Below are 27,767 nucleotides of genomic sequence, written 5' to 3' on the forward strand. Positions count from 1 at the left end.
TGAATTCAATATTCTTTACAATACTATTCCCCATCAGTCCAAAATTGTTATTTAGAAACTCAGGTCCCTCCCAGTGTATTACTAACCCATATTCATAGGTGCAAAGCTGCAAAGTATCACAGCTATAGTAGTAGTACAAAGATTCACAGGTGGCAAAAGCTATGCTGATTTTACCTCAAAGAGGATCAGACTCAGGATCCACAAAAGAATGAAAAACAATATTTTATTTCCACAGTTGTTAACATCAGTTTTCAGTTATTTGCATGCTTGACACCTAAACTCAATGTCATCCCTTTGCAGTTTATAAACCACATTCTGTGATGAGACTTCCAAGTAGAGAAATAGTAATTTGAACACAGAAAGTAAAATTTGACTTTGCATTAAATGTCACTGAAGTCTTCTTATAGAGCATAGAAAACAAAACTGATGTTCCTGACCCAATAGTATAACTGTTGCTCATTTCCAGTGTGAGTTACTAACCCACAGATATCAGATGCTAAATTCTTCAGTCATTCTTCTTCTTTTCATACTAATATTTATTTATTTATTCTTACATTTATATCCCATCTTTGCTCCAAGGAGCTCAAAGTAGCATACATCGTTCTTCTCACAACCATGTGAGGAAGGTCAGGTTGAGAAACAGTGAGTGGCTGAAGGTTATGGGGTAAGCTTCATGGCCGAGTGGAGATTTGTGTGGAGGTGAGGTTTCTCCAAGTCCTAGGCACCACTCTAACTACTACAGTACATTGTCTCTCATGTTCTTGTGAGTGTGTGAAAAAGACAGAGTGCTGAGGGGCGTTTGCAGTTGACACAGGTGTTTGTGTAAGTGTGAGATAGGAGATCTGCACACCTGACAGACTAGAAACTTCAGAACCAGTTTGGCAATGGGACAGATGGCTTCCTTCAGGAAGGTAAAGTTGGTGAAGGTTATGGGACTAAGATGGATCTATGCTTTCCCAGAATGAAAAACCCTCTCAGGCAATTTCCCAGGAATATCACTCAGGTATTTTGCATTGTCAAAGCTACTGCAGATTCATCAACAACTCCACTGTTTTGAGAGGACATTCTTAATGAAAGAACCTTCCTATACATTCTGGTGCTTTGATACAATTCCAGAATGAAGATGGGAAGTGGTCTACAAATAAACTGTGCCACCTTTCCCTGTTTTGACCTCTTAGAAGATCAATGCACGCTGTGTGCAGTAGCATTGTGGCTTGCAGGGCCAGTATGTGCAGCAATCAGTCCATCAGTGACCCCCAACCGCAATGCAATTCAGCTCCGGGTAAGTACACTGAGTCTTTGCAGTTCCTGGTGGGATGGTCCCATAATTAAATGAGCATTATCTGATCTCATGCCAGAACTGCTTCCATTTTCTTCCTGTGACACACAATTATATTTCACTGCCAATGTCTGCCTGCTGTGGTGTGATCCTGTTATCTCCACTGTTATTCGGTGCAGCAGCTGTACCAGTAGTTTTTTATTTAGCTTCTGTATTTTGAAGGTTGATGGATTAGTTCAAGAGCCTTGTGTTTCCATGGTGAGTCGGGCTTTCTAATTTTATGATTAGTGATAGACAGAATGGCCATTGCCATTTTCTCCATGGGAGCTGAGGCTACCAGGATTTAACTCACCTGAAGCAATTAGTAAAACCAAATTGAAAGATGATTACGTTAAGCAAAGCATAATCAGAAACTGATAATACTGAACACCTATTTTCAAAGACAGAAACACAGTCTCTTCTCTTTGATGTTACAAAGTCATTTTAAGTGAGTGGGGGGGCAGCATGTGCTGGTGAGCATCCCCCACCATCCCAGCCGACAGATGACTCATCTTTGGGAAAGAGGAAATGAAAGATATATGTTGTCAGCATCTCTCTGGTCCAAGAAGGCAACATGGTCATTTTTTTTACTCCAAGGTCTCCAGACTACAGTCTCCCCTGTGTTGTTTGAGTTGATGGTCACAGAAGCTGGCTTGTCCTCTTAAGAGGCCTCATTCATTCTAGGCTCAGCTAGGTACCTAGATGGTGCTACAGTTCTTTTTAAAGCTCAGTCTGAGTTTCTCTGATGGTGAAACAACATTTGAGCTTGCTTGTATGACTCTTCAAGCTTACCTTCATATGGGAGCTATGCAGGTTCTTAATTGCTTTGTTTTGACATTGCTTCATTGGAACCTGACCTTGACTCTGCTTTGTTTTAATGTTTTGAAACTTGACCTCTTTTCTTCTTAACTTTGCCCTACTTGACATCCTTGACCTTGTTTCCCTCACTTGGTACTCACGCTTTGTTAAATCCCCCAACATTTGTGTCTCAACTACATACTTAAAAAGACAAATGAAAAAATATTTTCATTTGAAATATCATGACTTTCTCCAAGGAATTGGACTTTTGGAGTCACTGAGAGTTCTCTTAGAGAGAGATCCCTGGGGAGCCCTGGGAAGTAGGCAATCAACAGAAGCTTTATTTAAAGCTACACAGTAGATGCATCTTGAATGTGAATCCATTCTTGATGAGCCATTACGATAAACTTGTTATTAAACTGAAAAAGTAGTCCTTGGCAAGACTTAAGTAAAAGAGCATGAGCATGTTGAGGGGTATATATAGACATGGAGAACATCTCTTTATGCATAAGACTAAATTTGAGAAGTCTGTCACAGTCCGGTTCATGGGCGATTGAAGTCCCGGCAGGGGATGTCAGGACTAGGGGAAAGATGGTGGGGTGGGAGCAGGAACGGGGGTCCAGAAGCCAGGAGTCAGGAAGCCAAGAGTCGAGGGTCAGGAAGCAAGGAGTTAAGAAGCCAAGGTTCAAGGATCAGGAAACAAGAAGCCAAATACAGCAAGGCAGGAAGCGTGTTGCTGTGGCAAAGAGCCGAAGGGAAATGTTGACCTTATATCCCTTCCCAGCTCTTGCCACCAGGTGCTGTGAGTTACCAATCAGCCTCACCTGTGCGACCGCGCCTTGCCTCTTCAGAACAAACTTAGGAAGGCCCCAGTCCTACAGAGTCCTATTGGTCACAGGGCCTGGCTCCTGCACACACACCTGACAAAGTCCAACAAGGTCCCAAAGTGAAATTGGGCATATTTGGAGGGACTGTGAGACAAGTCAGGCATAGACATCTACAGATCAGGTTGGAGGATACGGCTAAAAGAGACTACTAGCTATGATGGCTCTGTTCTGCCTCCATGGTCAGACGCGTGATATCTCTTAATACCAGTTGCTGGGAATCACGTGGGGTGAGTGCTGTTGCATTCAAATCCTGCTTGTGGACTTTCCATGCGTATCTGGTTGGCTGCTATGAGAACAAGATGCTGGACTAGATGGGTCTTAGGTCTGATCCAGCAAGCCTTTTCTTATGCCCCCTTTTTAACAGTGGTGTTAGTCATTTACACAGCAAGGTAGATAGATTCAATCACGTAGAAAGGAAGGAAAAGGCAGGTTTCAAATTGACTCAAATATTTACTCCCCACTGTGGTTTTGTTTATAGTGTCATTATATCCTCTAATTTATAGTAGAGTGGAGTGCTGGAGGCAAGACTATTTCATTTGCTTACCATGGGGGTAAAGGTTCGATGAAAGTTTAAGAATGCTGTTTACAAATAAAAGTATGGAAAGAACAGGGGTGAAAGGAATATTCACCAATGATCCCAACAGCTAAATTTATTCGGATATCCATGTATCTGTTTCTCCATTAGTTAGGCTTGTGAGGAATCTATTATCTAAGGGTGGAAACAAACATAATATAAATACATATATATACAGTAGACCCTCAGCTTACAAGCATTTAACTTGAGTGCATTCAGCGTTACACGCTTAATCTTTTTTTTTTTTTTTTAAGAATTAAAAAGTGGAAGGAAAGGGGGCAAACATCTTAGGGGAAAGACTTTGGCAATGGCCACCCACCATTGCAACCAAAGTGTTTTGACTATATATGATTTTGGCTTTAGGCATAATCCCTGGAATACTGTATAATATAAAACATGGAACTTACAATAGGTGCTTTAGTTATATTGTGAGCACAGTTTTGTCCTGGTTTTGAAATAAAACACAAATCAAATGTTGGTTCAGAATGCTTCCCAATATAGATTAATGTTGTGAGCCATCCCATGATCATCAGCACTCATCTCTAACATATCCAGGTTGGGCTGCCTGCCTTAAAAAGAATAAGACTTCATATACATCAATTTGATTATTAGTCATCTTATTAATTTAGTAATAAGTGTTTCAGTAGGCACATTCTTTAATGTCCTGACTCAGTGGAAACATGTGATAATTACTAATTAGTTTAGCAGCTGACAACCTCTTTAATCTCTCCTGTTGGTCTCTTGATCCCATAAATTCTGAGAATAAAAAGACTGTGGTGTGCCAAATGGTCAAATCAAAGCCAGCATCCCTTGCTGTTTATGTAGTTTGTTTCTTTGATATTTTCCAAACACTGTTGTTCTGGAACTGCAAAATGGACTTCCAAGGAATTATTCATATGTTTTGGGCTTTACTTTTATTCTAATAGAACGTTTCACTTTAATTATTATCCCAATTATTACACCAGGACCTAGGTAATAAAAATTAAATTTTAAATTAGGTGAGCGTCACATTCAATATAATAAAGGATGTTTGTTTTTTAAAATCACTTTAGGCTGCACTCCTATGCACGCTTACCTGAAGTCTCCCTGAGCTCAGTGGGACATCTGAGCAGATATGTAGAGGGGTTGCACTGCTGGTGAATGAAACACCTCTATCCAAAAAGAAGTAAAACTACAGGCTGATAAGGAATTATTCGAAAGTGGTGGGTTATAATTGTCATATACTATCAAATTTATTTTAAATTAAAATCTGAGAAAGTAAAAACATGCTTTAAATTTTCCTTCTTTTTATAATGGTAGAAAAAAATATGTTTAAGTAAACACCAGTTTAAGAAGAAAAACTTTGCTGGATTGAACCAAAGGTCTATCTCAGGGGTCAGCAAACTTTTTCAGCAGGGGGGCAGTCCACTGTCTCTCAGATCTTGTGGTGGGCTGGACTATTTTTGGGGGGGGATAATGCAAGAGCACCACAAGCCCTGGTGGCTGCTTACCTGTGTCTTGCGAGTGGCAGGGGCTGGCAGTGGTGGCAGAGAGACGATAAGCAGTGCGCGAAAGGACTATAGAGAGTGGCTGCTTAAAATGGCAGCCACTCAAGAGGGGTGCTCAGCCAACTGCGGCTCCTGTGTCTTGCAAGCGGCAAGGGCTGGCGGCAGCAGAGAGACGATGAGTGGCCCTCGAAAGGGCTCTGGAGAGGGGCTGCTTAAAATGGTGGCCGCTCGAGTGCTGCTGCTGCTGGCACTAACAAAGTCCAGCCCCCTTCCTCCTCTAGGCAGGGCGGGGAGAAGCCAGGAGGAGGGAGGGGGAGGAGGCGCCGCCACTGCCGAGGGAGGGAGAGGGAAAGAACTGAGTGCTGGCGATCCACACGGCGATTCCTGGACCGTCTGCGGGCCGGATCCAGAAGGCAATTGGGCCTGATCTGGCCCACGGACCTTAGTTTGCCGACCCATGGCCTATCTAGTCAAGGATTTTATTCTAACAGTGGCAAACCAGATGCCTATGGGAATCAAACAGATTTGAGTGCAACAGAACTCACCCCACATGTTTTTTTGATGGTTAAATAATGTATCTATCATTGTCATTGAACTTTAATTAACACATGGAGCTTGTGTTTGTTTGGGCTTCCATTTTCACTCCATTGGAAGGGAACTGATCTGTGTGCAGTTACAAAAAACAATTTATGCACAGATCTGACCTTTCCCCAGGAATTTATTAACAGATCTGACTTACTCACCATCAGAGTGTTCTGGGTGCATCTCACTGCTTGGGGCCGCTGAACACAGAAGGACAGATGGATCACAGCGACATTTAGTTTTGTCAGGGTAGAAACTATCTTTTCAAAAAGATAATTGAGGCGGCCGCAAAGGGATAAAGTACATAACATTTCCTTAATTACAAAATTGTCTGTGTGGATGCTGCATCTTTCAAACACTAGAGTTTATGCAACTATGATGATTGGTTTCTTTTTTATACCTTTCAAAGTGGTGTGCTTCACAATGGAAATGCTGACGCAGCCTAACCAAATGAAGCTCGGCTCAGCCAAAATGTGTGAACACAATTATTTCAATAACTGTAGACATAGTAGCTCCAAGAATAGATTTAGACAACTGCCTTGCAGCAAAAACACCAATCATATGCCTAAGTTTGGCAGAGAAGGAAAAGCTGAAACAAGAGTTTCTTACAATAAATTGTACACCGGCTACCTTTAAGGACTTTTGGTGCAAATTCAAGAATTTCAGGAGGCAAGGGTTAGGGCACTTTGAAGATGAATTCAAGGCCTAGAGATCATTGGGCTTTAAAATTGCTTTCAGATTGCACTACTTTTGCCCCAAGTTCAGGTTAAGTTGGGATTTGAATGCCAGACCATCGTCCCATTTTACATTGGCATGTCATTTGAATATGGATTGTGTTCAGTGGTGTCACTCAGCTGACAAGAAGGCTTCCCTCAGTACAATGGAGACACAAACCATTTCAGCAATTCTCCTCCCCAAAGTACCACTTTCAAAATGCTCATTAACATTTTGAATTTGAAATATCCTTCCTCAAGGTACAGTTAGGCTTGTGGGGAGGGAGTGGAGCTTCCATTGGCATTGCAACATGGCAGTGGTGGGTTGTCCTGAGAAAAGTGGTTTTTCCACACCCAATTCTCTTTAAAATTCTTTGGTTTTTTTAAAAAATGAGGTGCTGGTGAAGCCTTTTACCTTGTCCACTGGAGCACGTACCCCCACGGGGGAGGGGAGACAGAGGAGTCAAAGAACACCAGGGTGTGGTTCACGGAGAAAGAGTTTATTCAGTTCTGCGCAGAGGCGGCCAGCGGAATCGCTTCCAAAGGCTGGCCGGCCTTACAGCAAACAGGCAAGCACTTTTATAACCTTCACATCACCCCATCCCTTGTCATCCCACCTCCTTTGTCCGTCACATAAACCTTTTCATTGATTCCCTTATATGGCTCGCTCAATGCTCTGTTGGCATTTCCTCATTGGTTCCTGCTTCTCCCTCTTCCACGCATGCTCCCTTAAGCATAGCTCATGCAACATACTTGCATAACTTGTTTCCTCTTTCACTCTCAACCCCTTCCTGTTCTTTCCCCATAACTGCCAGGGGCGTAGTCCTCACAAGGTCCCTTTTACATCCTAATATCCTTCACTGGTACTAATTACTTGATAAAAATGCCATTGATGCCCGCACAAAATTGCTGATATGGGCAGCCACAAAAAAGATTTGCTAGTTCTCAGTACTGGTGAGTACCGCCACACAAAAACACTGTCCACACCCATAATGATCTAAATAAATAGTCCTTAAATTTAGAAGAGCACTTTACCATTGTTCTGTCTGTCATGGTTCTGTCTGTCATGCCAGACCCCCCCTCAGGCAACAACAATGAATGTTAGTCCAGGTATAAATTCTTTGGGAATTACTGTGAAAGTGACCTTGACATATTTTTCATCTTAATGCCTGCTGCCTTACTATGTGAATTCTTCATTTTACATCTGCTAGGCATAGCAAACAATTCTGACCAGAGAATTGTCCACTACCTGCAAGCTGGATCTTTTGACTAACAAATTGCAGGTTGTTTACCATTAACAGCTTTAATCACAAATGTAAAACCATTTATTAGCCTGGGGTTTTTTGTTTCTGGTTTTCTGTGTTGCTCTATTTTGAGAAGTATATTATTCCTGGAAGTGCAATACAAACCTAGTAATATAAATGCACACTGAAGAAGTGTCCATGCACACAAAAGCTCATACTGAAATAAAACTTAGTAGGTCTCTAAGGTGCTACTGGACTATTTATTTATTTATTTATTTATTTTGACTGCATCAGACCAACATGGCTACCTACCTGAATCCATAATAATAGAGTAATAGTTACAACCAAACTTGAAATGTATTTGACACACTACTGATAAAACTGAACAATTGGCTAAGAAGATCATCCGCAGTCCCAAAGTGACCTTCTGCTTCATTTTGCTCAGTCATTGCATTTTATTTAAAAAGTGTGTGTCTCCTCTAAGGAGTAATAGAATAGACTATGTCACACTGTTCCAAATCAATATATAAATGAAGTTACAGATAGGTAGCCGTGTTGGTCTGCCATAGTCAAAACAAAACAAATTCCTTCCAGTAGCACCTTAAAGACCAACTAAGTCAGTTCTTGGTATGAGCTTTCGTGTGCATGCACACTTCTTCAGATACACTGAAACAGAAGTTTCCAGACCACTATATAGAAGGGTCTGGAAACTTCTGTTTCAGTGTATCTGAAGAAGTGTGCATGCACACGAAAGCTCATACCAAGAACTGACTTAGTTGGTCTTTAAGGTGCTACTGGAAGGAATTTGTTTTGTTTTTTTTATATAAATGAAAGAAGTCTAATTTCCACATTCTCTATTCTTATCAAGATACTGTATAAATAATCTGCATTTCTTTATCTAGATTTTGTAATCAATTTGCCCTCTTTGATCCTCTCTAGGCATATTATGTTTCATTCATTAACTCTTAACCAACCCAACCAATATTTCTGCTGCGGAACTGAAATTTACCAAAACTTTTTTACTGATTTTAAAGGAAAGCAGAATCATCCCTTAAGACTCACTTGAAGTAGCAGTCACCATGCACAGACCACTTATCCACCTGCTGCCTCAGATCAGAAATTCCTTTATAAAAGCCTGCAAAAAGAATGTTTACAGTGCAGGAAAACAAAATGAATACTAACAATAAATCATTTATTTCAGTACATGAATAATACCAGGAGGAATTTTTCCCCACATGTCTATGATGCAGGAAGAAATATCGGAACAAAGATCTGTTCCATATCTGGTGGAATTCTAAGATTTCGGGATCTGTGACCTTCTAGCTAGCAGTCCAAATCTCTGATCAGCCACCTCGGCCACGTTTCCCTTCTTCCCCATGTTCACCTTTCAGGAGGGAGAGCAGTATGGCTGCAGTTAACACTGCCTATTGGGAAGATTGCAGAGTGGGGTACTCACCCTTGCCCTGCATTTTCAGTACAGTACTGGCAGCTGTAGTCTTGCCCGTGTACTGCTTGCACCAACATGGGCGGCAGCAGCAGCAGAACCTCTCTAATGCCTGTCACCAGCCAGGGTGGTGGCTGCTGATGAGCAGTGGCATGCTTGCTTGGTGGGCAGCAGTGTTTGGGCCTTGTATTTGGACTGGTAGTTGTGCAGTGGCAGCAGCAATGTCCCTGCCTATCCAGGCCAAGCTGCGGGAGCAGAGCGAGCACATGCATGTCAATCAACAATGAAGCACAGCCATCCCAGCCTGCTTGCAGCAGAAAGCAGAATCAGTCAGGTGAAAGGGAAGTGAGATGTATGCATGTGGTATGCAGTGAATATGAAGTGTGATTAATGTAAGTGGGCAGTGAAACAGCACTACTGATATGATCAATGCTATCATAACTGGCCTGTGTGTATGTATGTAAGTTTGAGCAGTGTGAAAGTGCTAGATAATGAAATAAGGGTGTTTCAAGGATATCCATTTCTGTCTGTGAAATGTGGGAGGAGGTTTATTTCTTTACTTACAAAATGTATTTCTATACCACCCACTCATGTAAAACCCCAAGGCAGTGCATCACACAGAATACTATAAAGACAATCCAAAATCACAAAATAATAAAAATAAAAAATGACTGGCTCAGCTAAAGAAAACAAAACAACCCAATAGGCCTGTTGGCATAAACAAAAGTTTTCGAGAGACACGTGAAAGCAAACCTGTGAATGCCTGCTGCGAGAAGCGTTCCACAGTGTGGAACTAACAACGCTACATGCCTGACTTCCGGTTAAGCCTAGTCGGGCTTTGGTAACATGAGAGACAACCAACAGCACTCCCCTAGATGATCTCTGATCAAGCTGAGATGTGGTTAGTTCATTCAGTTGGCAACATTATTACCTTTGGATCTAGGAGTTTTGAAGCAGTGTAATTAGTGGAACATTATCATTTTGTTTTGTTTTGTTTGTTTTTGGCTTTTTAAAAAACAAAGTAACTCACATATTCTGGAAAAGAAAACATTGCCCAAGAAGTTTCTCTATTTCACCCTAAATTTCCATTTTTCTATTGAAATGGAAAAATAACAGTCCCCCCTCTCAAAAGTTGGTTTCCCCCTATTTTTTCTCTCACCACCATTTTTATCAGCCTTTAATAAGACCCTGTACAACTTTACCAATAAACTGTTCTTGCAAGAGTTGGTGATCATGTGACATTCCCCTGCCTTGTGACATCACAAGGTCCCAACCCTTGATAAGGTTTTTTTTGGGGGGGGGGATCTCCATCCTGCCAACCTAGTGTTTTGGAAATGCAAATATTGGTAACTGCTGACTGATGTGAACAGTGGTGGATTTTGTTTTGTAAACTTTGTAGCTGTGCCATTCCTCATCAACACTGCTGATTTATTAAAAACACGTTATCTGTATGCCCTAAACGGCCCCAGTCCAGTATACCTGAAGGAGCACCTCCACCCCCATCATTCTGCCCGGACACTGAGGTCCAGTGAGGTCCAAGTTACAGGGAACCAGGCAGAGGGCCTTCTCGGTAGTGGCACCCGCCCTGTGAAATGCCCTCCCACAAGATGTCAAAGAGAAAAACAACTACCAGACTTTTAGAAGACATCTGAAGGCAGGCCTGTTTAGGGAAGCTTTTAATGTTTTATAGGTTATTGTATTTTAGTGTTCTCTTGGAAGCCGCCCAGAGTAGCTGGGGAAACCCAGCCAGATGGGCGGGGTATAAATAATAAATTATTATTATTATGTATTATATCATGCATATCATGCAAATTACAAAGATCCAACAAGCCTGAAGTCTGCCTACCCCTGATGTAGCTTATTCTGTAAAGTAAGGATGAGCTGAAAGGAAGGATAGCTGCAGTATAATAGGCACTAATGGTCAGAGGGCAAATTTGCTGCAGATATCATACAGCAATAATTATGTCCACTCCTGCAACCAATTCGGGCTGACAACAGATCCTTGAGGGAGAAGTGGTCTGTCAGTTCTAATAACACCCAGCTTCATACTTTAAAGGACTCCTGCTGCGGAAACAATGGCCATTCCATGGACATATGCACAGGAAGCCATGTGGACTGTAAGAAAGATGGATGCACAAGAGATTTATGTGAAGTGGATTTAGCTTAGGCCATCTTATTCCACACAGCTTAAACTCAAACTCCAGAGAGTATAATGTTAGAGCTGATTAAAGCTTTGTCTTTCTGATGCTGATTCAGATGTGACATTAAAATTCGACGCAAAGCAAATCCATGTAAATTATACACTGGGACAAACCTGTCTTTGAAAGAGACATTAGCCATCAGTACAACACAGGAACTCGGTGTCAAAGAAACTGGTGATGAAATTGCTGATTGCAATCCTGCCCCCCAAATATCAGGTCTACACTGGACTCTTTGAGAAGCATCAATAAGGTAGAAGGAATTCCTTTCTAAAGGGCTGGGCTGCCTCATTTGCCTAACATGGCAGGGAAGGCAGTTTTTATCTGATCGACTGAATACCTGAAGGTTACAATCTTCCCTCAACAAACCTTTTTTCACAATTCAGTGAAGAGTCTAATATAGGAGTTCAAGTGTTTAGCGTGGGCAAGATGTTTTTAGTGGAGGGGAGAAAGTTGAGTGGGAGATTGTGCCCATAAACACTGCTGCCTTGGATCTTAAAACCCCACCTATTAAAAATTGTGTTTTTATTATGCTAACACCATGCTTTTAAATTATTCAAATAATGTGGACTAAATTAATTATTCTGGTGAAAGGATTATAATTCCATTAACTAATCTTGAAGCCATAACATAACTTCACTGTGAGCTGCCTGATAATGACTCACTATCCCTTTTGTCCTCCTCCTCCTCCTCCTCCTCCTCCTCGTTGTTGTGGTTTAGTCATGTCCGACTCTTCATGACCCCATGGACCAGAGCACGCCAGGCACTCCTGTCTTCCACTGCCTCCCACAGTTTGGTCAAACTCATGCTGGTAGCTTCGAGAACACTGTCCAACCATCTCGTCCTCTGCCGTCCCCTTCTGCTTGTGCCCTCCATCTTTTCCAGCATCAGGGTATTTTCCAGGGAGTCTTCTCTTCTCATGAGGTGGCCAAAGTATTGGAGCCTTAGTTTCAGGATCTGTCCTTCCAGTGCGCATTCAGGGCTGATTTCCTCCTTACCTGGTGATTATTATTACAAAATGCAAGTCATTCTTTCTTCTGCAGTAACCTTCATTCTAATCTTTACTTTCTGGAACACAAATGCATTCTCTTCTTAGATATAATCACCTGCTTAACATCTGGCTTAGCAATTTCAGGCATGGCAGAATGGTTTGATAGGCTTGGCCTTGAGTATCTTGTCACTGATCACAAATACTGATAATGCAAACGGTAGTGAGATTAACTCCTTTCTCCTTGGTGAACAAGGTAATTTTCACAGCATCAAAATGATCATATCAGCATTCGGTTCAGGAAATGTAGGCGTCACTACACCATTTATATGCTAAGTCTACAGTATTTGATATCTGAAAAGATTCTTCTGAAAGATAGGATCTTTCCATGTTTGGGGAGAACATCTGCCTTGAATAGACTTCTCAGGTGAGCAATGCTGCCATCAGGGCTCAGTAGTCAGACACCTGCCAAGGTCCATGCCCCAGGAAGGTGCTCGGTGGCCCTGCTCCTCCTCCCTACTGCCACTGCATGTTCACCTGCTCCTCCAAAAGAAGCATGCAATGAAAGGAGTTGTAGCCCATGCTCATCTCATCAGCTCCTAGGTGGACTGGGATGTAAGGGAGAAGACTAGCTAATGGCCTAAGGTACAAAAGCAGCAAAAAAGAGGCGTGCCTACTGAGGGTATCTGGCCCAAGCATTGGGTGGGGGGCTGGGTAGGAAAGGGAAGGACAATCACTCAGTGGCAGAGCACCTGCTTCACATGCAGAAGGTCCCAGGTAGGACCTACGTTTGGGGGGACCTGAAGCTTGAACTGATATGAGGGCCTCTATGCAACCAGCAACAAGATCTGGGTAACCACTGTTATCTTTTTCAGTGGGGTTATTCTATGACAGATCACCACCTTAAAAACCCCTCAAAAAAACCCTACTACATCCCTCTGGGATTGGACCCTGAAGCTGAAGCTTCATTAGTTCCATAGTAGATCTGTCCCTGGTCCCAGGTTCAGTCTCTCACTTCTCCAGAGAGAAACCAGGGAGAGCTACTGCCTGTCAATAAGCAAACAATATTGAGTTAGATGGATAGATAGATAGATAGATAGATAGATAGATAGATAGATAGATAGATAAAATCTTTATTTGCATCAGCCACAAGCCATAGCAAAGGAATCAAATACAATCAAATACAGATATAGCTAGATGGTTGGCTATACAACCAATGGTCTGGCTCAGTACAAGGCAGCTTCTTATGTTCCCATGCCCAGTGGTGGCTGGTGCCCACTGGCAGAAGGAAACAGACCAATAGTAGGTGAATCCAGAGTCAATGACTACCTAATTATAGTTCTGTCCCGCATCATCCTCCGTCCCCACCCCATGAATTGTAAAAGGGCAACATTGAGGCAGGGCCACCCCTTGGGCTGGTTGAAAGTAAGAAAGTAAGCAGCTGAAGGCTGGCAAGGGGGCAGAGTGAGATTAGTGAGGCAGTGCCCTGTTTACCATAAAAAGGTCAGCCTCCATTGCCTATGCCTGTGTTACAAATAACATTGGCTCCCAATCCATTTCCAGTGCTGATTTTGACTCTTAAAGTTCCTCATGGCTTAGGGCTTGAATACTTGAAGAATTGCCTGTCTCCATACGTTCTATCTGTAAATTAAGATTGTCAACAGAAAACCACCTGTAGGTGTCCCCACCATTTGAGATGAGGAAGGTGGCAGAGAGGGGGCCTTCTCAGCTGTGGCACCTTGGCAGCTGAAGGACCTGCCCTAGCACTTCCATTATTATTATGTTAGCAACTTTTTTTTTTTATCAGCCTGAACTTTTAAAATGTGATTTTAATGTTGCTTTGTGTTGCTTTTGGGCTCTTAGCTTATTTTATTTGTTGTATTTATATTTTAATTCTTTTATTATTTTTATAACCTGCCTGTGAATATGATTGAAGGACAGTATAAAAATACTTCTAATTAATAAATCCTAAAATTAGCTTCACAGCTCTTCAGCCAAATATATCACTAAGACTGTAACAGACATTTTCTAGGCACATAGCACCAACTGAGAGCACTGATGCTGATTCATAGGTCTGTCCTTGATCCATCTGTGGCAATGAAGCTATTCCCTACAAAGGATCTCCCCCCGCCCTCATTTCACAGTGCCAAATGTCACAAAGCATGTTTATCATAATAACACTTGTGGTTCTCTCTCTCTCTCTCTCTCTCTCTCTCTCTCTCTCTCTCTCTCTCTCTCTCAACTATAGAAGTTTAGCACAATGACATTGTAAAATGTCTTAACCTACTTCTGGTAAACCCAATGATGCTCAATACATAGCCCCTCTACTACCTCTCTCCATTTTAGCATATTAATTGCCTGGTAGTGTTATAAATATCTGGAACATTTTGCAGATGTGATGGCATCAGCCTTGGTATTTATGCAAAGCTATGTAGATAAACCGTTCAAAAGGCTGGCATGTGTCCACTGGACAAATTGCCCAACCAATATGTGGGCAGGCAAGGCCTTCACTGAAAGCAGTGCTAACAGCCAAGATATCTCATCATGTGTGGTTGTTAAGGGCATCAGTCTCAACAGACTCTCTAACACTTCTCTGCTAATAGCATTTTTAAAGGAATAGAATTACTAAGCAGGTTTATCAGATGCCAACATTTACCATGGCAGTACCTTGCCAATGTTTAGCCTTCCCTACTCACTGTAGTAGATTTGGCCTCACACCAAATCATGGATCTATATTCTTCTATACAAGTCTTCATAGTGTGCCTTCCAAACTATGGCCGCTCCTGTATGATAGCCCTATTATTTAAGCAATAAGAATTACATATGAATTGTTTTACAATAAACAATCTCCTGTTCCTTATTGCTCTCTAAGCACTAGGAGCCAAAGACGAGACTCTATTCACCCAGTTAGCATTTTTTTACAAAGAGGTCCCATTCACTGCAATAGCAAGTATAAGGGGATTTGTCATGGAGCCTTAGCGGAAGATCATGGGTCGAAGCCCCACTTCCTTCAGGCCAAGGTCTCAGTCTTAATTAGGGATGGTGGAAGGGATTCCATTCAGTTTTCTTATGAAGCCAAATCCATCAAATCCACGTTTTCTGAAACAATATGAGAACTGAGACACAACTATCCTTCAAAATTCATTTTGAATTTTGAAGTTCTCCAACTTAACAATGTTTAAAAAAATTAATAAATTTGGAGGAAATGTACATCATAATGAATATATTGGTGAAAATTACCTACTAAAATGCATTATATAAGGACAAATTGTTTGCAAAAATGTGTACATTAATCAAAACTGCATGCAAAAATATGTTTATTAGGAGAAATTCACACTAAAATGCTGAAGAATTTCCATGAAGATTCCCCCCCCCTCCAAATATTTCTTCTTCATCTTCGGCGATCACACATAGCCGAGTAAGATTGTCTTCCATAAGCACGGTTTTAACAATGAGTCTGTAAGTGACTGTGGAGGCCAATTCTGGATCCACACGTCCTTCCACAGTGGGGACATTGGTTCCCGGGTGGGAGTTGATCACGGTATGGATTTGCCAAGCGTGCCTTCCTCTTAGCACGTTTCTCCCTTGCCTTCTGAGTTCGAGTGTCTTCAAAGTCCATGACACCTTTGGTAAAGGCTGTTCTCCAACTGGAGCACTCGCAGGCCAGTGTTTCCCAGTTGTCGGTGTTTATACTACATTTTTAAAGATTTTCCTTGAGACAGTCTTTAAACCTCTTTTGTTTACCACCACACTTTCCATTTTTAAGTTTGGAATAGAGTAGTTGCTTTGGAAGAAGATCACCAGGCATCCACACAACATGACCAGTCCAACAAAGTTGATGTTGGAGAATCATTGCTTCAACACTGGTGATCTTTGCTTCATCCAGTACACTGATATTAGTTCGCCTGTCTTCCCAAGTGATGTGTAAGATTTTTCGGAGACACCATTGATGGAATCTTTTGAGAAGTTGGAGATGGCGTTTGTAAGTGGTCTATGTTTCGCAAGCTATATGTGGCTGTAGAAATTTAAGATTTGAAAAATGAGAAGTGGACAGAAACAAGATGGATAGATCCTTCCATTCCTAGTCCAAACCAATCCATTCCCGTTCGCCCTGCCCCAGCATGCCTCCAATTGTTATTCTAAACAGCGGCATTGTTTCTAGTCTGGCCCTGAGTCAGAACACTGAGCAGTTCCAGGCTTTGCAGCAATGTTAGAAACTCTTTTATGCAGGCTGGACAAGCTGTGGCGCGTTAGCAAGAACATTTAACAATGGTACCTTAAATTATGCAAGTGTTGGGGGAAGGTCAAAATAGGCAGGTCCCTCATGGCTCTTAGTATCTGTGCAGATCTATGTTATGCTTAATAAGGTTCTGACCCTCATTAATCCAATAATTTCCCATTTATTTTAGATATTGAGATGTTGAGATGCTGAGACACAACTGAGTAAATATTCTTTTGAGGGCAAGGACATTTCTTTTGGAGAAAATCTAAAGTAGCAGCTCTAGGAGGTCTAAGTTGCTTAAAAGGATCAATAACTTCAGGGTCTAAATTCGATATTCATGAAACCCAAGCAACTCCCCATTTACACATGTTCGAGGCATGTGTAACTACAACTGTACGCATTGCAGTCAACCCAGAAGTGGCATGAAAAGGAGCCAAAGTGGACCTTAAAAAGAGTGCAAAAACAGCAAAAAAAGGGGGACAAAAATCTAGCAATCCCACAAGCCTTTGCAAGTGCAATTTCAGGAGCCTTTGCACTGACCTTTGAGGCCTATGGAGAGTTGAGAGTTTGAGCAAGGAAGTTTGGAGGAACCGATTATTGTGGAGTTTGATGAATTTTTGTTTTTTTTATAGGGTTTCTCCAGTCACAGTTTAGGTTTAGAGGGTGTTTTCAGGCTTTTTCAACGGTGTTCCCAATATATGTGACTTCACTTAAATGTGCAGTGCCTCAGAACGCAAATAAGGAGTTGCCTGTATGCCATCCACTCCACTAATCTTGGGAAATCCACATAAATGAGCCAGTTTCAGTTCAGTGACAAATTCCTTCCATCAGGGTTTGTTAACGAAACCTATCCTTTACCATCTAAACATCCCTTGCAATTTGCAGAGCTGAAGAAAATTTGAAATGTACAAAAATAGCATAAATCCAGGTTTATGGAACCTATTTTCTAACATTTTACATTTTTATTGCTGCACTACATCTTCCCTACTGCATTAAGCTACTATTAAAATCAACCTTATTCTAATCATGCATCTTCTCTCTCCCCTCCTCCCCCCCCCCCGCTGCCTTGCATAACATTCAATAATCAGGATGTCAAGGAAAGGCTTTATAAAGTACCAACGGCCTGCAGCATGAGTGTCAGCTTGTAGAATTTAGTGCCAGAGAGGTGTTTTATTCATAGCCAGACCGGCAATTGGTTTCACTATGATACATTTTGACCAGTGGGTTTTTGGTTAGATTTCTGGTGTGTGTACTATTACCCAAGTACATCACTTTGCTGTTTTTGATATGGACATATGCGTATGCTGAATGCTTGAATGCCCATCTGTGCGCCTGTACAAAATATTAAAGAATTAAAGTATTCGTTTTTTAAAAAAAAGATTTCCAGTGTGCGATTTTTTGTGTGGGGTATTATAATATGGATTGTATTCAGCATAGCACTAAGGTGAATGTACTGTCAGTGCAAGTATTTTTCCTTGTGTGATGGAACTTCTCCCCTTCTACTTCCCCTGTGTTCCCTAAATTTGTCCTGGGCAGGTTCTTCCAGCCCCCAATATTCCAGAGCAGAATTTTGGGTTGCGAAGGATGTGAGTGGGAGGAGGAGAGGGGGAAATCCTCTTGCACTAGCACTCATTCTTGTGCTGGTTCAAAAAATGAGTTGAACGTTCAACACCCACCAAGAGCTCCTGAAATCACTTACAAATTGAAATTAGCAAGCACATTAATTAAAGACATATTTGTTTATGAAGGCTTCCTCTGAAATGTTCTTATTGTTCTTCTGTTTACTGAGTTTGTATTATTTTTTATTTTAAACTGTTTATTGTACACCACTTTGGTAACTTTGGGTTATGAAGTGGCTTATGAATCTGCAAATAAATATGAAAAATAAAACAGGGACTCTACCACCCTGTTCAAAATGCATACCTGGCCACTGGAGTTCTCCCACCATCTGAATCAAACACTGATAATTCAAATGTTATTAAGCTATGTTAAACTATAACAGGTTAAAGAGTAAGAAATAATATACCAAAAAAAACAACAACACCGCACTTATAAAGATACTGGTTTCCATGCATCTAGGATCAAGTCCATCCTTCTTCCTGCCAGCCTGCTGGTCATGCCTACGCAGGTTCTTCTACATTTCTTTTAATCTTTTTTAATGTATAAAACACGATCACCATCAACTTGTATCGCCTTTTGCTGTCTACTGGAATCTTAGGTGTCTCTTTCTGGTTGGCTCCCTAGATTTCTGTCTTTCCCTCAGTGACAATCTCCCATTTAGTTCCATGTCCTCATTGTTCCAGGCAGGACAAGCATCTTTGTTCTCTGAAGCCAGCACTCATGTGTTCATTTTCTATCTATAATCGAGACATTTGTCAGGCTGTGCTTCTGAAATTTCCTAGATAAGCATGCTATTGAAGTCCTGTATCCATCAATTCTATATTTTTAAATCTTGCCCAAGTATTCTCTCTGTCTCCATCACCACTTCTGCTTTTGTTGTGAGTTCTTAATTGCTTTAAGATATGAATGCTGTGTTATTCACATGGTTGTATATCTCTATAATTTGAGTCCACTTGATTTTGCCTATAATCAAAAATGATTATATATGTGGGTGGATATATATATATATATGCATGTTATTCCAATTGTACACCAGAAAACTATTCATCACTGCAAAATTATGATGAGGGCTCTTATTTTTATAATGGCTTCAACAATCATATGCTTTCAAGGGACTTTTTAGAAAGGAAATGAGGATAGACATGGTAATTCATGGGAGGAGGGGACCAAGGTCTCCCCACCCCCGGACTTCCTGGCACCCTTCTGTGACTCCATGAATTTCAATAAGGCCTCACAGTCATCTTAGCTTCAGATATGATTGATCAGCAAAATGGGTTAGAAAGAGAACAGGGTGGGATTACTCCTATTTTATTAGACAAAAACTGACCATCAGTGCAAATGCATCTTCCACACTTAGAAAGCTGCTTTATAGCAGGTCAGGCTACTTTACCATCTAAGTAGCAGCAGATATCTTGGGTCTCAAGCAGAGGACTTGCATATTGCCACCACTGGACTTTTTATCTGGAAATGCCATGACTGAACATGGCACCTTCTCGGTACACATCTTGTGCTCTACGACTGAGCTTTGGTTTCTCCCAACTTTAATGCCATGACTAACCAAAAATCCATCTACATGCATCTATCTCTCTTGTATAAGCACAATGTTATAATGTAACACTAACTGCAGCCGGGAATTTCAGTCAGTTCTGCCTTACTGACTTGCACAGAGACTCATGTGTAGCTTGGAAACATACATGTGTGGCTCAGTTAAAAATTACTGAATTACCATCATGCATATTGTTTTGCACAAGAGTCTAAATGCGGAATCCTATGTGTTCCAAAATAAGAATGATTGGTCTAATTTTATGCCTTAAAGTAGCGGCTGCTATTCCATCTCCCTCCTCTTTCCTTACAAGATTTTGTAAATAAGCAGGAGTTGTGAAAATATGTCTACTATTAATTGGGGATTTAGTTAACATGCGTAAATAGGGTAACCCGTGAGAATGAAGACTATAAATTGCACTAATAAAGAACATGACTCAAAGAACATATAAAATTAAAGTTCAAGCCAAAACATTCTCACTCATTTCTGAAGAAGATTTTGTCTCAGACATTTACTCTTGAATTTGCAACTCAACCATGGGTGAGTTTTCAGACATGAAAATATAAGCTGATAATCAAGCAGGGGGGGGAGTGCTTCCCCCCACAACATCTACAATGCTTTGTAATGTTTTGTAGACATAGAAGTCAAAGAAGGCAGTCTAGAGATGGACAATAAAAAGGTAAAGGGACCCCTGACCATTAGGTCCAGTCATGACTGACTCTGGGGTTGCGGCGCTCATCTTGCTTTATTGGCCGAGGGAACCGGCATACAGCTTCTGGGTCATATGGCCAGCATGACTAAGCCGCTTCTGGCGAACCAGAGCAGCGCACAGAAACACCATTTACCTTCCCGCCGGAGCGGTACCTACCGTATTTATCTACTTGCACTTTGACGTGCTTTCGAACTGCTAGGTTGGCAGGAGCAGGGACCGAGCAACGGGAGCTCACTCCATCGCAGGGATTCGAACCGCTGACCTTCTGATCGGCAAGTCCTAGGCTTTGTGGTTTAACCCACAGCGCCACCCGCATCCCAGAGATGGACAATAACCCTCCTTTAAAAAAAGAAAGCTGCTCTAGTGCTCCTGTGATTGCCTGCCAACTCCTCTGCTTCATATCAACAAAGAAAGATTTTCACCAGGAACATGGAAACATTTGTGGAAATGGGTTATCTATTGGCTGTGGTAAAATTATTCACACACACACAAACTTAAAGTAGTTTCTGTGCAGTATTAATCAAGGCATGACATTATTGGCCATGACATTATTTATAAAATAGGCTTTTTAAAAGCAGTCAGTATTAGAGGCACCCTAGTTTGGTCTTCAAGTTCTGAAAACTATGGCCCCAAACTATGTTCTCAAGTTTAAACATTCTTCCTGGCATATCTCAACCTAGAGTCTTCATTATTTATGATTATTTAATATTTGAGAATGTAATAAAATTAAATGACACAGAAACTAGGAAAGCCAGAACTTTTAAAGCATTTGCTAAGTAGGCCACTTTGCCAAAAGCAATGCAAAAACTGTGTGTGTTATCATAGTCACAAAAAATAGGAAAGATACACATACATATATGAGGGGGGGACCTGAGGGAGTTAAATCTCTTGCATTGCAAAGATGCAGGATACTAAAAACAAAACAAAAAAACCCCACTGATATGAGTTGGAGAATACCTCTTTTCTGTTATGCCATTTTTAATAGATTAAAAATGGAACCTAATATAGTTAAGAGCATGTACTGACCAGAAACAACAGTGGTGTCTGGGATAATTTCACTTCATATCCATCTTCTCTTCAAACACAATATAGTTCCTTCCCAACTGATAAGCAGCCAACTAAGTGTGTAGCTTCAAGTAGCAAATATCCCCTTGTTGGCAGGGTCCTCAAAATGATGATGGTGGTCAAGCTTTAGGCATGTTTGAAGGAGATTGCATATTATTATTATTATTATTATTATTATTATTATTATTATTATTATTAGTTTATATACAGCCCTATACCCAGAGGTCTCAGGGCAGTTCACTTCAAGTCCAGTCATAGAACTGAAACTTCTTTGGTTATCCAGGTTAATATTATTTGTCAGAACAAAGATGGGGATTGTGAGCCTGTTCATTCTTCTTGACTTTCAATACCATAGACCATGGTCTCCTTTGGAGTGGCTCATGGAGGTGAGGACGGGGGACACTTTATTTCAATGGTTTTGCTCTTACATCCAGAGCTGTTTTCAGAAAGTAATTATAGGAGACCACTGTTCAATGGCATGAGAGCTTCCCTGTAGTGTTCCAATCATGTTCTCCACACTATTTAACTTCTGTATGAAAATGGTGGGAGCTGTCATTAGGAGTTTTGGAGTGGATGATACCCAGCTCAGTCTCTTTGTTCCATCTGACTCAGGAGAGGAAGCTGAGGTGCTATACAAGTGTTTGGAAGTGGTAATAAGGTTAGATGTAGGCCAACAAATTGAAAATGAATTCTGAAAAGAGGCCTACTAAATAATTGCATTAGCAGAGCCACCACAGCATGTTCCACTAGTACAATGAGGCTTCCTCCTCCTCCTCCTCCTCCTCCTCCTCCCACGTGCTCCCCACGCCCCACAAATCAGCTCTGGAGAGTTGGGTGAACAGCAATCAGGGTGAGGAGAGGAGATAATTCTGTCAGGAAAGTAGAAATGCTTGCACTGACTGAGCAATCTACTTAGTGCTATTTTGAATCCCATGTGGAGGAATTCTGTGTGCAGCAGAACTTGGAGAACTTTTACACTTTTATGGAAAGAGCAACCTTTACGGCTCGGGAATATTCTTGGATCCAGCATTGTCATTTGAGGCTAAGGTGGCCTTGGTGGTTGGATTTCTAGCTCTGCTCAGAATTATTGCAATGCACTCTGTGTTGTAATGATTTGTGCTTCTTATTTCAAGCAAAAATAATAATACCAATAAATTATTGCCAATATTTATTGCTTTTTCATTACAGCTTTGATATGATCAAACATTGGGCCACCATATTAATGGCATAGAAGAGATCGAAACAGCTGGCTTTTCTCACAAGTTTATGGCAGGTGTGCGGAGTTGCACCATGGAGATGCTCCTTGCACACTAGTGGACTGGGAGGGGCGGCACAAACATGCAGGAAATAATTATATCATCATCATCAAACCTTTTATTGGCATCACAAATAATTATATTGATGGAGAAAGCACTTTTATCATTGAAAGGAAGCAGGTTTCTTTTGAAGCTTGCGAGTTGTAAAAAAAATAACACCTTCTAGTTTTAAACTGGCCTGATCATTTTTTTTCTTCAGCACTCGTGGTTTTCTGAAGGTTACATTTTCCTACATCAAGATTAATCTGCCTTAGTCATGCATCCACAGTGGACTATACACTGGAGCAGCCCATCTTAGATTGCAGGATACATGTATTTTCATTATGTTCCTGCAGCGTGCTTTTCCCTATTGTATGTCAAGTTAACATTGGGCATATTATGATCTTATTATGATCCATTCTTATCTATGACAGCAGATTTATTGCAATTGTCTCAGACTGACTCAGCAGGGATTAAACATCCACAATTTACTTTGAGGAAAAGTTTGATGCAGGGTTCACAGACAGATGTGATGTCTCACAGGATCTCCTGCTAGTGTCTAATGTTCTTTTTTTCAGTGAAAAGGGAGATAGAAAGTGGTCATAATACAGGACTGATTTAGAATGTACAGACCTATTAATTTCAGTGAATTTAAGCACATTCAACTTTGCCTTGTACTGGGCTTGCATATTCAAGGCTGATATACTTTTGCTTATTTTTATTTTTTATAATATATGATATATTCAACCAGATCTATTTTCCAAATTTCAAACATCTTCAGAAGCCAAGAACATGCTATGAGTCAATAATTTATTAATGTCTACATAAGCCATGAATCACCCATGACATTTTTATAGGATTTATTAGTAGTAGCTATAGCTATATATTAATTACGGTAGTAGTTTGCTCTTTACCAGCAGAGCAATTTTAATGCAACCTTTCTGTGCCCAGTGCATTATTGACTTACTGATCAATATGTTCATGGAATATATCTGAATATAACATTTGTTAAAGATGAATAAACCTTTAGGTAGCCAATCGTAACTGAGTTTTGTTACAATGATGTCTTATCACCATATACTGGGAGGGTACTGCTCAGCTGCTCTAACACAAAAGACTGTTAATAACTGCCATAACTGTACCAACTGACACAACTGCCTCCGGCACATGACATCACAGAGTTCTATAGCCCTGGTGAGCATTAACCCTTTACTTAGCATTTTGAATGTTTTCATCCCACACTATCTACAGCATAGGGATGGACATGAGTAGTGCAGAGTTTTTAAAGTATAAAGTTATAAAGTGTCTCCTTCCATTATAATGTGGACATAGACTGTCATGATCTGAATAACATATATGCCTTCTTTTAACAATTTTAATTATTATTATCTCATTCCATTTATTATTTTCATTCAAAGCATGTGTGCCTCCTAATTTACTGTGGTTTCCTAGTGATGGATTTAACTTTCAGATAATATAGTGACTGCCAAGGTGACCTAGCCTTATTTATGCTCACAATAATTGACATAGCATATACTGTATGTAGCAGCTGGGATACTGTTATCCCTAACATGAAAAATATCACAGCAATTCAACTTATTAATGGACAACTTGGTGTCAAGCACATAAAAACTATTTATGCTGGCAGATGTGCATCCCACATAACAAATGAAGACTGTCATCTGGCTGAGTAAGAAATGTCAAAGAAACTTACTGATAGGTTTTCTACTGGCAGACTTCTGCTAGTCACTTCTAGGGGTTGTGAGCCTATTTGAGCCTATTTGAAATTTTGAGAGAGTGCTGTAGGTACCAGCGCTCCATTTGCTTCTCTGTCCCCCCCCCCCCGAGAGAAAGTGTGTGTGTGTGTGTGTGCGCGCGCGCGTGCGCGCGCACACACACACACACAATTTGCATCCCACTGGAGCCCAGTGGGGTATGTGGAGTGTTGGGGAGGGGTACTGCCTCTGGTGGGGGACACGTTGTACTCCTTCTGGGGTAGCTTGTGTCAGGATTTCAGCCTACACTCGAGTAGGACCCTGGCAGAGACATGCCCGACTGGCATGTTCTCTCCCTCCTGGTTGATCGTTTGGGAGTTTCAGAAGCTTTCTTCATCCCAAACATCACAGCGACCAATGCCAACATCGGCACACTTAGGGATCCTCAGAGTTTGTGCACCTTGCATGACAGACCTCAGCAACTCAGCATTTTGGCTAATCTACTATATTTACATATAAACACATACAGAGCACTGCAACATAGCTCCCTCTCTCTCTAGCATCAGACAGCAAAGAGAGAAAGATCAAATGACAATAGTCCCACTTCACGGAACACAGTAACATAAACATCCTGTCTCCGTCACTTCCCACTCTGTGGAGTCAAAATATACCGTCATGTGAAAGACAAAAATCCCATGACTGCAATCATGGATCAGGAATTCTAACATCTTGCCCATCTTTGGTACCCGCTCTGCACTCACCACTCACCTGTGTCTCCTAGAAGCTGTCAGCATGCAACAGTGGCCACACCCCGGGAAACAGCATCAACTGACTGGGTGAAGGTAGTTGATGGGTCTCAAACACTCTGTGAGTGAGGGACTTTCCCTGCATGCGAAGACAGGCTCTGGTGGATTGAGTGGATGAGACCATTCATGGGTCCAAACACCAAGAAGATGATTTATGCACATACTGTAGAGGGAAATGAAGAGCAGATGAGGCTTGTCAAGCTGGGAGGGTAGTCCACCTACTTGCACCCAAGGGAGGTCACTTCGGTGCTGCTAATGCAGGGTTTTGACTTCTCCCCTGGAGGCACAATCCTTTCTCTCTTGAGACAGACAGATGCCAACAAGGGGAGTCCAGTGCAATTAAAATCATATTTTTAAAAATCAAAATGTTATGTGCAAAAAAACGCTATCAAATTAAAGCTTACACTGGTAGTGTATATGCTGAAAATCACAGATCCAGTGATTACCATAACCACAAAAACATGGCCTGAGTGATCTTCATGTTTTTTACATAGGAAGACAAGAAAACCACAAACTGATCTGCGGACCTCAAATTGATCTAAGATTTGATGGTGCTTTTGAATCAATCTCTTGTAAAAATTTAGATGATCTATAAGCAGTGCTTTTTTCTGGGGGTACACAGGGGTACGCATTAACTATTAAACTGCTTTGGATTCTTTGGGAAAGCAATAACTCTTTAAAGAGGTATAGTATTGCTTAAATGTATAGTGCAGATAAGGCGTCTCTCCCCCCCATACCTTAGCACACCAAATAAAAAGAACAGAACATCCGCATTATGTCCAGCAAATCTCAATTAACATCAGCATACGTTGAGACCAATAATGTGATTTTATCCAGGCAACATAGGGTCACCAGGGACACTATAAATACTTTCCCCAGGGCTGCTGCTATGACAATGGTTGGGGGAAAACACAACCACTGATTGTACATGTTTTTCTGCACAATTATTATAATTAGGAACTGGCTATAATAGTAATATTCTTTGCCAGATTTTGAAAAAGGTCCAGAATCTCCCTAATATGTTTTGTCAGTTTTACCCAGGACCACCTAAGAAATTATCTTCCAGAACAGCAAAGAAAGGGATTCTTTTTGACCCTGAAAATGTAAACATGGTTTGTCTTTTGTGGACCTGTCAGCACAAATATCTTATACTACAGTGGCTTGCATTTTTTATATTCATCGTGTTATGTTTTCTGGAATGCTAATGGGGCTAGGTAAGCAATTGTGCTACACTGGCTATGGGAGGAATGAATTAAGGAACACTTGTTAGGGAAGGGGGTAGAAAAGGAAATAGAGTTGGAACAGGAAGCTCCCATGGATCACAGAATTATAGAGTTAGAAGGGACCCTGAGGATCATCTAGTCCAACCCCTTGCAGAGCAGGAATATGCAGCTGTCCCTTATTGGGGTCAAACCTGTGACCTTCGTGTTATCAGCAACACATTCTAACTGAGCTATGACAGCAGAGCTCTGTGGATTCCAACAACCTTCTCAGATGGTGAAGGTGTCTTATTCCCCTCTTAAGAAAGGAAGAGGTGTTATTTTTAGAATTACTGGTAAGTTTCCCTGTCTCATTGTTTCATATGTCGTAAACCACCTTCAGCCTTTAGCACTGGGTAGAATATATATCAAAATAATACATGGACAATTGTTGAAACAATCAATCATATACAATTCTGTTCTGGAAAGACTGACATGCTTTTTCTTTCTTCCTGAACAAACAGCTTGGCAATCATACTAGGAAGTGCACGACCTTTACCTTACTGCGAAGATAATTAGGTAGCCACAGGAACATCAGGCTGAAAATTCGAAAATCCTCAAAACTGTGGAAAGACAAATGTATAAATTCCGGGGGAATGGGAACAAAGGATGGGAGGAAACTGGAGGTGGAAAAAGGAAGTGAATGAAGTAGAGAATATTTGTGAATAATAGATGAAATTGCTGCTTTTCCTAGTAAATAAAGTGCTAGACAAAAGTGATACAAAATATGCCCCACTAGGCCATGGTAACCATAGCAACAACCAAAGGCGTTGCTGCCTGTCTTCCTGGTGGATCCGCCAGAAGTACAATACATATTTTATATCTACAATAATTACTCTCTAGACATTTTTATAGTAGTGGATAGTTTTGTGTCCTATATACAAAAGACTTTGTCCATGACTGGACCTAACAGTCAGGGGTGCCTTTACCTTTATGAGAGCTTATTTTCCCATCAAACAGAAATGATGAATAAAATTGATGCTGTTTTCTAATACCCCTTTTTGTCTTTACTATCTTAAAAGAGAAAAAAAATACTTGTAAGGGAATCATGCATGTGAGATTGCACAGGGGAACTTTCTATACTTTAATTAGATAGCAAATCCTTTTGAAAAACAAAGATCTTTCCACATTATAAAAAATTGCTGTTGCAGATCTTGAGTCACTGGAAGAAATGGACACAATAAATCAAATTTAATATGTTGCATTTAAAAATATTTTATACTCCATTAGCCAAGATTATTTTCCCAGAAACAATTTAGGGACTGGTTCTGATGCAACATTTTCCCTCTACACGCAC

The 27,767-nt window shown here is 41.0% G+C and overlaps 2 long non-coding RNA genes across 3 annotated transcripts; both read right to left on the reverse strand.

Annotated features, from left to right (window-relative positions):
- Positions 1-5,022: 5,022 nt before the first annotated feature.
- LOC309348432 lies at positions 5,023-27,521 on the reverse strand. 2 transcript variants are annotated; one of them, XR_014159393.1, is made up of 3 exons: positions 25,174-27,521; positions 8,666-8,738; positions 5,023-5,902 (listed from the first exon to the last, which is right to left on the reverse strand). It is a non-coding gene; the product is annotated as an uncharacterized lncRNA (long non-coding RNA). The 2 variants fall into 2 exon arrangements; XR_014159394.1 differs by lacking the exon at positions 25,174-27,521 and adding an exon at positions 24,405-24,471.
- Positions 12,187-24,347, reverse strand: LOC309348431. Its single transcript, XR_014159392.1, has 3 exons — positions 21,357-24,347; positions 14,477-16,248; positions 12,187-14,446 (listed from the first exon to the last, which is right to left on the reverse strand). It is a non-coding gene; the product is annotated as an uncharacterized lncRNA (long non-coding RNA).
- Positions 27,522-27,767: the final 246 nt, after the last annotated feature.

This window comes from Podarcis erhardii (genome assembly GCF_964252035.2).
Source record: "Podarcis erhardii genome assembly, chromosome: 8".
NCBI lineage: Eukaryota > Metazoa > Chordata > Lepidosauria > Squamata > Lacertidae > Podarcis > Podarcis erhardii.